Source organism: Phoxinus phoxinus (genome assembly GCF_949152265.1).
Source record: "Phoxinus phoxinus genome assembly, chromosome: 1".
In the NCBI taxonomy this organism is placed as follows: Eukaryota; Metazoa; Chordata; class Actinopteri; order Cypriniformes; family Leuciscidae; genus Phoxinus; species Phoxinus phoxinus.
Window position 1 is genome coordinate 27941302 of NC_136876.1, and position 14137 is coordinate 27955438.

Sequence of the window (14137 nt, forward strand, 5' to 3'; positions counted from 1 at the left end):
TATATAGTTTTATAGGAGGAGGTTTCAGAGACTTGGCAAATACATTTTTCAGAAGTTTGAAGGTACAGACATTAATTGTGGGCGTTCTTGGCAGTTTTTCCTGAGACTTTTATATTGTTCATATCGATATCAGAATTATATCGTATCGACCGGAATTAAGAAATATATCGTGATATAAATTTATCTACGATAGAAACTACGATAAAACCTGTTGGAAAGCATCTTTTGCAGCGATTTTTGTGTGAGCATATCAGTGAACACCCCTGACCACTCGGTGCGTTTCTCACAGGTTTGCGTTTAAAGTCTGTGTAGAGAGAACGGTGTCGTCTTAGCAGCCTCTAATTTAATAGCTAATGATCATTGCGACGGAAGTGAATCAATCAAAACTAACTTTAGCTGGAAAATATCTTTATTCAAGAACCGCTATAAAGCCTCTGTTACCTTAAATTATCCGTTTATCACTGTAAAGTCGCTTTGAAACAATCTACATTGTTAAAAGCGCTATATAAATGAAGATGACTTGACTTGACTAGTACACGATGTAACTACAGAAGAGTCAAGTTTTAAATAGGAAAAATATTGGAACTCTTTGGTAATTGTTTTGAGAGAGATGCTAACAGTCTAATCACATTCAATGATCTAAGCTAAGCTATGCTAAAAGTGCTACCGCCAGACCCGGAGATCGGCTGAATGGATTCGAAAGCGGTAAATCTCAACTGTTTAACTGCTCTAAACTCTAAGGGAGTTGGAAAATGAGCCTATTTCCAAAAAAAGTGGAGTGTTCCTTTAAGATCCATCAGTGCCAGTTGCTTTCAGTTAAAACAGCTCAACCATGCATTTTAGGACTAGGCTCAAGCTTTGTCTGTTAACCGGAGGATTGAAATCTAACATGGAACAAACTAGACCTACTTAATGTTAAATAAACTTGGAGCAAACCAACGTTAATTCCTTAACATTAGTTGGTTAGTTTGTCTAACTAAAAATCTAACTAGGAGCTAAATAACATGAAAGAACTAGAAACCAAGAAATCTTATTTGGAACTAAACAACTATAACATTAAAGAACCTTGGAGCTAACCAACATTAGATTTAAAATTATGCTAGTTCTAACTTGAAGCTAACTAATGTTAAAGAACCCATGAAATCTAACTTGGAGCTATCTAACTTACAATAGATTTTAAAGGGTTCTTCATCATTTTTGGTCAGACATCACACCTCTAATTATTTATTTGGGCCTACTGTTTTGTGCCTACTCTCTCTCTCTCTCTCTCTCACTCACGGTCCAACTCATGTGTCACTAAATCAGTTTATGATATCACTTTCTCCTCCCAGTGACCCCCTTTTTTATTTTTTCTGCATTCTGCATTTATCCACCCACTCAGCCAGCCACAAACCCCACACACACATTTCTGTCTAACTATATCCATAGCTGGCCTTTGGCTCTGTGTGTCTTCTGTGCTACTTTAGGGAGCCCCAGTCCACTAACTCTTAATGTCAACAGGAGGAGATGAGCTTTAATATTTCATCATCCTTCCTCCCGCCTTTACTCCTGCTAGACATTCACAGAATAACATAAACTACATGGCGACAAAATGATTTGAGGGTTCACCTTATCTTTATGGAGGTAAACCGCATCGCAAGCACACAGGCACACAAATAAAAATCCCCCAAAGACACACACATTCAGCTTGTTTCCCTCTACACAATTTTAGAAACAAATTGAACTGCCGGTAGCAATACTGTTCCCCCTCTATCCACCCACCAACCACTGTGCATACTGAGCAAATACAGTCCACTATGCAGCACTGCATTACAGAGGGAGAGTAAAGAGTAAAAGAAAGTGATAGAAAGGGAAAAACAGTAAGGATTGATATAAATGATGTGTTGGATGCGGTGGAGCCCTGGGCAGGTGGGGGCATTGGGATGAGGGTTCGATCAATGGCAATCAATGGTGGGAAGGCCAGACATTCATCTTAATTCCGACTAATTAGGACAGAAGCTCAAAGGCGGTGAGTGTGAGTGTGTTGTGTGAAGTGAAGAGGATGACAAAAATAAACTCGTTTACACAGAACCACTACTGGTACGGTATATTGGTTTAAGGCTTAGATTGGTAACACAAAAGACGCATTTGAATCATTGATGAACACAACACATTCTAGGCACTTAATGAAGTCCACTTTTACCGGGTTTGCCCCCGAGCAAGATGTATAGCCTGAGGTTGATCTACACACTATAGTACAAGGCAATATTAGTGTAAATTGCTTTGGATTAATAGCATCAAAGGCATAGTTTTGTGGGGTGGATGGTGATCCAATAATAACTGTTCAGTACTAAATATGGAATGTTTTTTAAATTATCAGCAAAAAACGTAAGAGTTTGACAGTGCAGACATACAGCAGATTACTGATTGTGCTGTTGGTTTTACAGTGTTTATGTCTTTTTTTTAAATAAAATTCTGTATTTGTGGAAAGGCAATAACATTATTAATTAAAAAAAAATACGATCTAAAGTATAAATCAGTTCATTTTACAGTTTTTTTTATCAAGTTAAAAGAAATGTAATTATTCATTTCTAATTCTTTTGGTAAATACTATGTAAAATAATAAAATAAAATAAACAATAATCCATATCAGTCAACCATTAGTTCTAGTTCTAGCTAGTTCTAACTGTTATGTTCTGGGATCTGATCAAAACCATATTCCACAACATCTCAGATAACAGTGAAAGACCACCTTCTCACCAGTAAATCATCCATTGCAATACACGCACAAGATTTCCCCAGTTTGTATGACAACATGCACTAGTGAAGCACACAGGAAACTTCGTTCAAATAAATGCGCGAATACGTTAGTCTACGTCATGTTTGTATTCAACTTTTTGATAAAAATTTGGGGGTAGGCTTACTAGGCTACACTTCATTTTGATAGTGAGTCGACTGTCTATTAACAATTAGTAACTTTGTAACTAAACTACGTGTCAACTAACTCTCAGAGTATTAGTTGACCGTTAGATAAAGGTTAGGATTACAGTTAACGTTAATGTTAATAGAATGAGACAGACATGACATGAGGTGTATTCCAGAAAGCAAGATTATCTTACCGTCCAACATACCCGGATCTCGGTTGATTAAACAAAACCTTGTTTACTCGACTTGGTTCCAAAAAAAAAACGCGTCCGGGAGTAAGTTCTGCCAACTCAGAGTAGAACTCAGGTGACTGTGATCGCTGGGTGATTGTGGTGGAAGAACCTGGCCAATCCGTGACAATTATAGGGCACACATGCGCTGAACACCTCTGAGGTGAAAATAGGCCTACCCTGCAACAGATCCTGCTCCGGAGCAGGTTATGTTCAGAGAGTAGGTTGCTATGGCTACTTACATACCCTGAAAGTTACCTCCGTTTTAGGAACCGAAAGTTGACGTCATCCACTTACTTATTCCCTTAAACATACCCGGGTATGTCTGTACCATGTAGTTGCAAAGTTAGTAGTCAGAGTGTCTGTTAGGGGATCATCAAAATGAGCAGATATGAAGCAGACAGTCTACTAATACTCTAATGAGAGTAAGTTGACATGTAGTTGCAAAATTACTTATAGTCAACAGAATGTTAATAAGGAATCATCAAAAAGTGTTAGCAGATATTAAGCATAATAATACTTTCATGACTAGTTGGCAATGGCATAGATGCAAAGTTACTTAGTCGAATGTCTAAAGTGGACTATCGAATTACATTTTTACCAAATTTGGAAATATATTTTTAAGCCAACTTTTTTGCACTCCCCTCGAAGTCCGCTCATAATTGTTCACAGGACACACATCAGAGATGCATGTTACTACCAGGTGTAAAAATAGATCTGTCTCAACTGACCACTTGACCAGAGATGGGATGTTAATACCAGGTGTAAACAGGGCCTGCAAATCTCAATAAACCTTTTATTTGCTTCTACAAATAACTGTGATGTATATGAACATCATTGGTGATACTTTCTTTTAAATTCACAATGGGATGACACTCTCTGGCTCCTGAAAAGAAAGATCAGATTTCAATTTGCAGAGGTTTGTTGGTGTTGTTTTTTTTTTTTAGATGAGCTGTTAGATTCATGCTGTTGCATGCCTTATATACAGATGGTGAGGTTCTATAACTTTTAGTAACATTTAAAACCATAATGTATACTACTATTATGGACAGTCACGATATAGAAAACTTGTCTCTTGTAATGACCCAGGTTTGAGGATGAAATATTCTTACAAAGCAAGAAAGCAGGTAAAGAATACACAGGAGACGTCTCACATAAAGACATCATCATACAGTTGGGATTAAGTGGCTGGATGAGACGTTGGGCTGTGCTGACCAGGCTGGAGAATTTGAGAAGGTCAGTGACAAAAGCTCATGGTGCAGGCTGCTGCTGAGAGAAAAGTGGAGAGCTTAAAATAGTGAAGAAGTACTGTGTGGATGATGGGCCCTGCCACACCACAACTGCCTCAGTGCATCACACAAGAAGCGCAGAGATGGGAGCTGGCTGAAAAGACCTTTATAGCACCGTCTGTGTGTATGATTGTCTCTGATCGCTATCCGTCTCTCTAGATGTCTTCAGGCTTTCAGAGGACGTGACACTGAGATGGCAGGATAGCAATAACCCACGTCATTAGATTCAATCTCACTCCACTCACAAACACATCGAGCTGACCGTTCCTCATTCCCACACTAACAAAAAATGTCACTTTCTTTGAATAGGGTACAAAATGGGACTGAAGCTCTTAAAATATATCTTTCTTTTTCAACAGATCGTCAAACTCTGGATCGTCAAAACAAAACAAAACAAATTGCCATAAATTAAAATATAATTCAATTGGAGCTAGCCTAACAAGGGACCAAATGTTGTTTTGACATTTACAAATATAGCCTAGTCATCACAATAATATTTGTAAACACTGATAAAAAGGCATTCAAATGTCAAGGAATGTCATTCTGGGACAGAACAAATAAATAAATGTGAAGAAAAAAATCATAATTTCAAAAGGGATTTACAAATATTTGATTAAAACTAGCTATATTTTATGCTAGATTAATGTTATATTAGATAATGTATCTAATGCATGTAATAGTTTTCACAAAAACAACAAAACCATGGAATTTGTGCCTCTATGGCATCATAAAAAAAGTAATGGGACACCAAGGTGTACCGTATTCATGAAAAGTGCAGAGTAATCTGAAATAGTAAATAACTTTTAACACAGGGCTGAAAACTTCGATGGAAAAACATGCCGTCAATAAAGAAGGATAGAGGGAAGAAAAACAAGCGAAGGACGTTTGGTTCGCACACGCTCACACAAACACTGTCTGAGATCACCACTCAAACTGTCTTCCCTAACTACCGGCTGTATTATCCGAACATGTCTGCATATCACCCTTCCTATCTCTCTTTCATATTCATGACACCAATTCTCCCCCCTTCTCCTGCCATCCCAGTCTTCCCTCCCAGGCTCTAAGACCACTCGGCGAAATCTATAAATACGGCTTCCCCTCCACTGCTGCGTCTCACATTTCAGATCAAATTATCCAATCCAAATCCAACATGTTCCCCTGGCCTGACGGCTGAGCACTGGCGTGTGAGGTTCTAATGAGTGTCGGAACATCGATATCCTCACAGCACAAACGCCACAGTCTCCCCTCAGGGGAACAATTAGAACCTGAGCAGCGAAAAACTTCCCCGGTTACTCTGGTTCTGGTTCCCGGCAGTGTTAGTGTAGAACTAAGTGCTTGTGATTTAGATGTCAAAACAGATGCCCTCTGACATGAGCCTGAAGGCAGACCACATCACACAAGAGAATGAATGCTGGTGGCATGCAGGTGTGCAATTACTGAATATGCAAGTACTGGATATGATCACACCTGTAAGGACCTTACACTGCAGGAGAGACATGGCTGCATCCAAATTTCTGAAGTTTAATAGTAGGCCTACACTCTAAAAAAGATGGTTCTTTAAAGGTTCTTTACACGTAGTAACAGTTCAATAAATCATAAAGTAATCATCCTGAAGAACCCTTTATATGGTTCTTTGTGTTCGAGTTTGGGTTCTTTATTCCCGCCTTTTGTTTTTCAAATCTAGCCGCCTCATTAGGCCTACTGGTTTTCTGGAGCTCATGCAGCTTTACAACTACACAGGCTGTCAACACACTCTCAACAGGTAAATTATTTCTTTCATAACATGTCTATAAATTGTAACTTTAAAAATTGTAATGACAATTTCAACTAACATTTCGATGCAAAGTTACATCTTCATCAGAGTCCTGGGAATTATATTAATTGTATTTCCCCATTGGCAGATATTTTTTCTTGTTTTAAGAAAAAAATCATACATTTTTTTAATAATTGTTTCAGAAAACAATACTGAATATCTTATGTCATTTTGAGTAAAGTAAATATATCTTGTTTGAAGAATGTTTAGATATTTTAACTAGAAAACAAGACAAAAATCCTGAGAAATAATTTTTTTTTTTTTTTTTTGCTGTGTAGGCTAATTAGACAGTGATTTGTATGCACAGTGTTCAGAGCCACTATAGGGTCAGGGTGACTGTCAAAGCGCCCAATCACAGAATGACAGGGGAGTTAACACCCGCCCTTTGACAGACTGCCTGCCTCCTATTGGGCAAGTTGAACTGGCAGGTTGGCACACAGGTGTTACGGGACTGGCTGCCCGCAGTGGTGAGTGACAGCTGCCCAGAGAACAGGTGTGTTCAGAGCAGACAGGTGTGTGGGTCAAAACATACGTGACTCTCTAAATCTCTCACACGCAGGCTTTTTTTTTAGAACCTCTCAAATCTGATTTAACATTTCTGAGAAGATTTTACAGAGACATTTCAGGGTCATGTGAATATAGGCAACTTGATTTAAAATCTGAAGTGATTTAAAACTATAAGTAAATGTTAAGGGCTGCTATCCCTAAAAGAAAAGCTCTTATGGAAGGCGCACATACTATTTAGTGGGCCTTCAGACCTCTATCTTTCATCAACATCATATTAGTTGTATTACACAAACAGATGCAGTTTTGATATTTTGTGACACCTGATCAAAAGGTTGAGAAACAGCCATATCACAGTTGAATGGCACCCAAATGGTTTCTCTAAAATATCAAAACCCATATTCCCATATTCAAATGAGGCATACTGTAAGACAGAGTGGGAATGAATGAATGGCAATAGAGAGAGAGAGAATGGAGACAGACAGAAAAAATATGCATGAAAGGGAAGAGACGGCCATGTGCAATGTGCAGCTGGAGTGTTGGGTGCAGACAAAGACAACAGGCTGAGCAAATATTTGAGGCACCGAATGCAAACAGCTGGCATTGCACGGGTATTTGTGTGTGAGGGATTAGAGATGGAGACTTGCAGAGAAAAAGAGAGCATGTGATCATCATGGCCCTGTCTTTTACACACTATCAATAAACACAATAAAATAATAATTCCAACACTCTATAATAGCATCTCATTATTAAAAAAAAAACTTTTAAAGCACTTATGAAAAATTAACCCAAATAAGAAGTGTATATCTAATCTAACTTATTTTTAACATAAGAGCAAGCACATCCATTTGTAACTTGAATGGCTTCTGGTGTCTGTCCGTTATTCAGCTTGATAACAAACTGGTATTTCATATACTGTACACATTTGATCACACTGATCAAAACTCATAACAGAAGTTTTTGTCTACAGAAGGTTTTTTGGAAAGCTGTTTCGTCAACTATACAAATGGTCTGTTGTTAAACAACAGTACAATCCATTGAACACACTGTACTTGTGTCCCTTACAGTCTCGTTTTTTTATCAAAAATTAAATATAGCACCCTGACTAAGGTCAACTGTAACTGAACTTTATGTCATCTCTATAAGTCTACAGCTACAATGTCGGTGCTTGACTCAACCGTTTTTATAAATTAACTATTGGCCATTGCTTTGTTGTCTGTTTGCCACATCATGTACAGCTACAGTACTGTTATACAATAAGGGGGACAGAAACTGCATGTGGTTGTCATTAACGGATACGGCGTATGCTTCCTGTAGTCAGGCTTGAGTTGAATGAAAAGTGGCGTGCTTCCCTTCGCTTTCCTCCTACTTCAGTCAACACTTTCTCCTCCTCTGTTCCCGTCTGCTTTCCTCATCTATCACCAGCAAAAGCCCCTCTTATCTATCTCCTCCTTTCCCTCTCTGCAACCTTCCCTCCCTCTGCCACCCTGCGCTCCATCCATCCATCCATCCATTCATCCTTCGGCTGATACCGAGCCAGCTCTCCAATTTAATTCCCCATCTGTGGACTGCTTGAGATATTAGTCCAGAGATGAGATCCGTGACCCTGAATACGGGGGTAGAAGATTCAGCGAGGGGGGGCAAGGGTCTCCATCCCGAGTTGAAGTCACGTCTCTGGGCTTGGCAAAGATGCTCCTGCCTCTCTTCCTTCCCGGATCTCCTCCTGAAGTGGCTGGGCTAAATATTTGCTCTCTGCCTCATCGCCGTCTGGAGATGTCCTCTCTTGCTAAGTGACCGTGGTCATCACGTTTCAGCTCCCGAGACAACACCACCTCCACCCCTTCTCTGCATCAACCACGAGAGCTGGCACAGCGGCAGCCGGCCAGAACGGAGGCTAGGAAAAGTTCGTGCGCTCAGCTCAAAAGAGGTCAAAATAGTTCAGTGACCTGGAAGGAGATGGTTGATGCATTCCTAACAACGTGTCGGCCGAGGGTCTTACTGACATGGAATCATAAGCCCCGGGGGGACTAAACTAAAATACAGTTTCATGAATAAAAAAAATAAAGAAAAGTTAAATAAAAATAGCCAAATACAAATACCTTCACATCCTGTCTACATTAAACATGAAAACGGCACTAGATAGTAATAACATACTGTGCTAAGAAATATAATTTTTAAGCGATATCAGTTAAAGCAGTGGTTCTCCAAGAGTCCTTCAAGATGACTTCAAATTATTTAAAATCTGACTTAGACCTAGAGTCATATAAATTAAAGTCACAATGAAATGTAAGGAAATGTGAGTGTAATAGAATATCAAAATATAGGGAGTTGACTACTGACTTTGTTGTTTTGTTGGACGGGGTTTAATTGGACTGAATGTTTGGAGAAGTTCTGCATATACGTCACCAGAGAGAAGTCTGCCGTTTTTGTCAGAAGGTCCAGTTATGACATTTTGATTAAAGATGATGAGGTCCTTTTTTTTCTTTTTCTTTTTTTACAAATTGAATGCACATTATGCACACATGTTGAATGCACATACATAATATGCACATCAGATTAATTGTTCACTAGATCTATAACACCTTTAGAAAGCAGATACTGTAAATGCTCATCTTAAAACATTTTTATAATGAATACTTGAATTAATATATATATATATATAGGCCTACATATATAAATATATTATCAGGTAGAAATTGTGAGAAATTCTTTTCTTTTTTATATATATAAATTACATTTATATAGCGCTTTTCTCGACATTCAAAGCGCTTTACAGAAGGGGGAATCTCCTCAACTACCACCAATGTGCAGCATCCACCTGGATGATGCAACGGCAGATATTGCGCCAGAACGCCCACCACACACCAGCTTACTGGTGGAAAGGAGACAGTGATGTAGCCAATTAGTATACATATATGGGGATGATTAAGAGGCCATGATGGACAGAGGCCAAATTTGGCCAGGATGACAGGGTTACACCCCTACTCTTTCGAAATACATCCTGGGACTTTTTGTGACCACAGAGAGTTAGGACCTCGGTTTAACGTCTCATCCGAAGGACGGATATATATATATATATATATATATATATATATATATATATATATATATATATATATATATAATCTCCTTTAATGGGTAAAAAAATATATTTTAAACAACCAGTTGACATTCATTTTTGCAGACCTAAAATAACTAAACAAAAAAATAAACCGATAAGAAAATCAAGAAGGACTAAAAAACACTTTACAAATAATACTAAGTAGCCTAATGAGGTAATGGATTTAGAGCAGCTAAGAACAATTTATTCAATATAATTTCCATGAGTTTCGATGACTCAATAATAATTATATTAATTAACTTATCTTATTAATTTTCCTGGTCCTCCCTCCCTTTTTTCCATCATACAAATTTCCACACAAAAAAGAGCTGTCAAGTAGTCTTTGTGTTTGGTGCTGCTGTGGAGAAAGAGAAGAAACGGAGCAGAGCTGACAGACAGCTCTCGCTGGACCAGAAGCAGCCTGTGAAGCCACCTGAATATTCATCAGATTCATTAGCCCTTTTTTCTTTCCTCTCTAGTCTTTCATCTTGCATTTTATTGCCTTAGTTCCATTTAAACATTTCAGAAGGGCTGGATGGGTGGATTCAAGGAGGAGCAAGCACACGCCTACAGGAAGGACGTGTGTATTTACACGCACCAGCACATTTGGATTAATGACACCATGCCACGATCGCAGGGAGCGAAAGTTGCAGTGAACTTTTTTGCCTCTGAGGGCCATCTGAGATTTGCCTGGCTCACTCTCGAACTACTCCTCCCAGCCACTTGACCCCAGCCATCATCTCTCTGTGTGTGTGTGTGTGTGTGTGTGTGTGTGTGTGTGTGTGTGTGTGTGTGTGTGTGTGTGTGTGTGTGTGTGTGTGTGTGTGTGTGTGTGTGTGTGTGTGTGTGTGTGTGTGTGTGTGTGTGTCTGTATCTCTCATAGGCACTTCTGTCATCAACGTTTCTATAATATAAGCTAATTAGGTCTTCATTGCTTCCTCATCTCTTTCTTCTTCCATCCAAACCTTTTTGCTTCTTTCATACTCTACCATGTGCCACGACAAAACGAAAGTGATCCCATTATAATCAACAGAACTGTCTACACTGTATGTGATGTGGCTGCTTTGTTAATTATAATGGGGACATATAGTTTTGTCGCGTCGTTTGCTTCCAGCGTTGATGCATTGCAGACTGTACCAATTTACATTAAACTACACTCTTTGCTGGTGATTGACATGTTGTATGTCTCAGATTCGTTAAGCCCCAGAGAACAGCTTTCAGGGAATAGTCGTCAAAGTCTTTAAGCCCTTAGTCAGTCAAAGGCATGATTGCATGTAAACAAAGAAAATAGCATCTAGCTAAATAAATTAACTTCATAAAATGAATTACTAAAATGAATTACTTTTTAAAACTTTTTAATATTATATCATTCATGTAAAATTGTGGCACCTTGATTATGGTAATGATTTTCAAAATAATTTTTTTAAGGAGATTGCTAGGGCATATTTGTATTTGCGCTCCTTTATAATATTTGGCATCTCCTTCACAAAATATCTTACAAAGTTTATTGCCTTGTCACAGTAGCCTTTAGCTAAATCACTGGGGGAATTAATAAACTTTTTCAAACATATTTTTCTAAACAATGTGAATGAAAAGCACTATACAAATAATCTTGACATGGAAGTAATAGATTTAAACAGATATAAGACAATGTATAAAGCAGCAGAAAAGTTAATTGCAATATCTTAGAGGAGTATGCCTACATGTCAAGTAAATCATTTTTAAATTAGCCTACAAAAATATTAAGCAGCACAACTGTTTTCAACACTGATAATAATAATAATAATAAATGTTTCTTGAGTATCAAATCAGCATATTACACTGATTTCTGAAGGATCAAGTGGCGCTTAACACTGAAAATTCAGCCTAGTCATCAGAAATAAATTAATAGAAAATAGTAATTTTATAGGCTATACTAGTATTTTTGATCAGATAAATGCATAAGAGACTTTTAATAAAATAAATAAATAAAATGTGATGCGATCTGGGAAAACCCGTCGGATGTCGCGCTGGTACGTTTTCAGTAAGGTCAGAGTCCGGTCTAAAAATAGATTGAATGTCAGTTTTTTTGTCAAAATTGGGTTTTCATTAAATTATTATTCTATAACATCTTGTCTATCATCTCTGAATATATCTTGGGGTAAATTCACTAGTTTAGTGCAGAAAAATAGCGATTTATAGTGGCAAGCTGAAAAGACTGTCTTTCTTTAAGAACACGCACGGCGGAGAGGAGATGGAAAAAAAATCGCCCATATAGCTCTCCTTCTCTTAACATTACAAAGACAGTTCACCTATCAAAATAAACCACATAACATAATAAAGGTCCAGCCAGTCCTGTGTAAACTACAACGGCACGCAAGTTTTTATTTATTTATTTTTACGTTATCGTGACGCGGAGCGGAGCACAAGAGAACAACGGCGTCTGAAAACTGGTCGCTCAAAGATCTTGCTCGCCTCTCAATTGTCCAATTTCAAAACGGTTTTCACAGGATGAATTTTGAGTTTGTAAGCTTTCGAATGATACCTAATCTATGATGATTACTTAAATATGTGATGAGGGGGAAAAGGGCATTAAAAAAAGAGCGCCAGTCCCGCTACCAGGACGTGACAGTTAAATAAAACATGTTTTTCCTCAAAATTCCGTTTCTGAAAATCATATGGATCAGCCGACTTCAGATAACCACAACTTTTGTTACAGAGAGACAAACGATGAAATAAATAAAAACAGATGTGGAAAGGGACTGAAACCGGCTTTAATATGGTATCAAAACATGTAGCCTATGTCAAATTTCACCATGTGGTGCTTTCCCAGATCGTATTACAAATTATTGGGAACCCTGTAATTAAGAAAGCCAAAAGTGTAATCTCTCGTTTCGTACAAGCGATTATGGGCAACATTAGCTGAAAAAAGCATGCACAGGTGCACATTTCAAAAACCCACCAGAAACAATAATATAGGCTATACAATTTTCAATACTATAATTGGAGAAGAGCAAATTCTATTCTCTGATACAACTTAGGATGCAAATTAAGAGCTGTTCCACTATGCCCTTTTCCTTAATTACACAATCCATCCTCTATTCTTTCCTCCATTGTTTGTTTGCTATTCTCTCCTCAGAGTGAGACTCCATCAGACAGGCTCCTCTCGCTGTCTGTGTCTCAGTTTGTCGTTTTACCGAGACCAACTGACGAGCAAAAACACAACTGAAAACAGCCAAAGAAGGGGCCGGCACAGCGATAAGACAAGATGGCCAAACAATGGGAGCCGCTTGCCTTGCTGAGGGAAGACAGCCCTGGAGAATGGAGTGAAACCGAAGATAAGACACAAGCGTCTGAAGAGGACAGCGATAGTGTAGGCCAGAGCTGTCACACTGAGAAAGACAGAGGAAGAAAAGTGATAACCTCTGCTCTGCCGTCCACTCCATATGCCAGAAAATGGCTACATATATGACCTTCTGCATCTCTATTGTTCAGCTGACTGTCTTTTATATCCAGAACTTGCACAGCTAACACACGTGCATGAAAGCACAATAGCAAACACACATAAAAAGGTATAAATCTAAAAATGTGTGGTTAAATATTATTTTCACCAGGGCTGACTACATGCACAAACACATGCATGTTTAAAAGAATGAAATGCAAGACTTTTTTTAGGATGAGAAAAAAACCCATCAGGAATGTCATTAAAGGAGAAAAGTGAGTCTTTTACAGAGAAAAGGTTTTAAAGACTTTATCAGTGTGGTCAGTTAAACTTTATGAATGGTGATACTAGTGCAGTAGACCTTAGTCAGGTTAATAGTCGCAGATGAAAACAAGGCTGTGAGGGATAGACGTAGAGTCTTTACAATGGCATTCACTCTATAAAGTACTTTAACAATTGAACTGTTGTTAAACAACAGTAAAATCCATCTAACTATTACTCAATATAGAACTTCTATAAAACAAAGAATAAAACAATCAAGCCAATTTTTATTTAAAGTTTTTCACTAAATAAATTCATGGAAAATAAATATTTAATCATAATCAGGAAATGTTTATTACAATTACAAACTGTAATTTATTCTCTTTAACAAATTTAAGATCTTTTATTACCTTAAAGTTTTAAACATGAATGTAATACATTTTAAAGACACCCTGGAAGCGGTCACGAACACACACTGATCACGAAGTGGGCCAGAGGTTTGTGTCACACACAGATGTGGATGGCCTCGATACTGACAGAGAGGACACAGTATTGGTCCCGGAGGGGCTTCAGTGATGGGTGGTGGGAGATAGAGATCTTTGAAAGAGAGGCGGA

The 14137-nt window shown here is 38.2% G+C and overlaps 1 long non-coding RNA gene across 4 annotated transcripts in view; it reads right to left on the reverse strand.

The window, feature by feature from the left end:
* The window catches only part of LOC306995212, a 112623-nt gene extending 109384 nt beyond the window's left edge, over positions 1 to 3239 (reverse strand). For 3 of the 4 annotated variants that reach the window (XR_013796821.1, XR_013796822.1, XR_013796823.1), the window contains exon 1: positions 3099 to 3199. This is a non-coding gene — a long non-coding RNA (uncharacterized lncRNA). Of the gene's footprint in view, positions 1 to 3098 lie in introns of all 4 variants that reach the window. The other variant, XR_013796820.1, reaches the window with a different exon arrangement.
* Positions 3240 to 14137: the final 10898 nt, after the last annotated feature.